Source organism: Gossypium hirsutum, chromosome A01 (genome assembly GCF_007990345.1).
Source record: "Gossypium hirsutum isolate 1008001.06 chromosome A01, Gossypium_hirsutum_v2.1, whole genome shotgun sequence".
NCBI lineage: Eukaryota > Viridiplantae > Streptophyta > Magnoliopsida > Malvales > Malvaceae > Gossypium > Gossypium hirsutum.
In genome coordinates, this window is record NC_053424.1 from 33,017,882 (window position 1) to 33,020,449 (window position 2,568).

The window sequence follows — 2,568 nt, forward strand, 5'->3', positions numbered from 1 at the left end:
CCCTCATGGCCAAATATCCCTCGCTTGGGAAACAAACAAGCGACCCCTTTGTTTTAGGCTAACCTCTTTTGAATTGGATAAAATACAAGCCCAATAATTAATTAAATAAAACATTAAAAGTAGTTTTAATTAATAAATTAAAATTAACTGTAATCAAGTAATTAATACAATCAAATTCTATTTCCATTAAAATGATGTCAATTTATGTAACGCCCCAATTTTTGGGTTTTTTGTGTTTCTGTGATTTTTAAAATTTGTGTGTGTTCTGGTTTGTTAATATATATTTTAGTAGGTTAGTGGGCCTTTCGAAGGCCCAAACTTAAGTTAAATCCGTGGTAGTCTTCGAAATTTTAATTTTATGAACAGGTGATGCAATTGGCGTTTGGGCTTTTAAGAGTAAAGGGGTAAAATATGACACAAAAAGGAGTGTGGTGTAGTGGCAAGGTGGCGCCACTTAGGGGATAAGGAAGTGAAGCCATAGAGGAAGCAAGGGGTCCAAGGTTTAAGTCTTGGCTCTTGCAATATATTTTGGTTTTTCTTTTCAATAAATCTGGAAGCAAGTAGGTGCGCTTTAAAGTTTAATGTGTTGGATTTATGACACAAATGAGTTGATGGCCTAGTGGTGGTGGCGTGAGTTGGCATGTGAGAGGACTTTGGTTCGAATCCCTTGCCACGCAAAGGTTGATTATTTTACTATGTTGGGACGGCAAGAGTTGGTGTTGGTTTTAAATTCTGGTGATGGAGGGATCCCACATCGGGAAGCTAACATAAGAGTAGATGGAGAGCTGGCTTTAATTAGAGCAAACCATGAGGAGAGTAGGCATACCCTTCTTGGCTGATCCCTTTCGCTTTGTGACGTGTTCGTTTGGGTTGGGCGTCAGCTAAGAGTGTTTGGAGTGCGGATTAACTGCAGTCTCCTAACAGGTGTGTATTTCTCATTACTCTAGCAGTAGGACGGCTATTTCGGGCCGCGATAGGCTGAAATGGGCCATGTGGTCCCAATGGGTCCGTAGGCCCAAGTGGATAAGTTGAAGAATTACTAAAATACCTCTGTAGGGTAGGACTACTGATTTACCCCTGGAGGGTAAAATGACTATTTTGCCCCTCGTGCGTAAATGACTAACTTGTGTGATGATTGGGTTAGTTGACGTAGATTTATGTTAGTTATATTTAATTTGTAAGTCTAATGTGTTAGTGATCGATTGTAGGATTATTGCGTGGGAGATATCGTCATCAATCGTCATCAACCAGGTGTGTAAACGACACTCTCCCTTAGACTGAATCGATAAAAGCCGAAATACCGAAACGTTGGTATTTTATGAACTCGCGAGCGTGCGAGCGCTCGTGAGACAGTTGTTAATGAATATGGTGCATTTGGATGATTAGAGTGCAGAGTGTGCATTTTCGTGCACAACGGTATTTTTGGGCTTAATGGGCCGAAAATGGGCCAATGGGCCAACGGGCCCACTTTGGTAAAAAGACGAGGTAAGTACTTCTTATTACTTGGTAAACGTTAGAATGAGCATGAAACCTTAGCAATAGGTAATAATTACTGAAATACCCTTATGCATGCAAAATTACAATTTTATGCAAAATTACAATTTTACCCCTAGGGTTATTTTTTTCTGAAAAGCATGATGTTCTGTTTCTGTATACGTATGCCATGACATATTATTTCTGTTGCATGAGACATGGGTTTATATCGATGGAGGAAGCATTCTGGCAGCCTCGCTGCAATCTGGTGGCCTCACCACATATATCTATTCTGGTGACTTCGTCACAATATCTGGCAGCCTCGCTGCAATCTGGTGGCTTCGCCACATATATATATATATCTGTTCTGGTGGCCTAGCCACAATATCTGTATCTGGTGACTTCGTCACAATATCTGTATCTGGTGACTTCGTCACAATATCTGGCAGCCTCGCTGCAATTTCTGTGGTGTGTAGCGGTTGGGTGGGTCGAGTAGTCTCCCCACATGGTGTAAGGCTGGTACGGGGGTGTTATGGATGGCTCTGGGTTGGGATTTCTACATTCATGATATATTTGTTCTGTATCTACTATGGGCCTATGGGTTTCATTCTGATATCTGTACTGGGCCAAGGCCCAGATAAGTCTGACTCTGAGGTTTGATCTGTTTTCGGCTATGGTTAGGTTATGTTACACACTGAGTTTACCGAACTCACCCTTTATTTTCATCTCTGTAGGAAATCCCCAACCATAGTAGGCTTGGATCCGTGAGGGATTCGGAGTGGCCACATCATCTGCAAAGTTGCTTTTTCTAAGTTAGTTTATTTTTATTATTTTTATATTCTGATTTAATTTTGGGTTTTAAGTTGTAATAAAGCCGCTATTTAAATTTCTTTTTCCGCTATGGTTTTATTTTCTGATTATATTTATACTATGTCGAAACTGCTAGTGTTAGGCTGCGCGGGTTTTCAAAATTAATAAACGTTTCTAAGACTCAACAAGCACAACAAATGGATAGCCTAAAGATTGATAAACCGGCTTTTCATTCAACCGCTGTTTTTACAAAGACCACCCCAATCACTTAAACCAACGAATGCA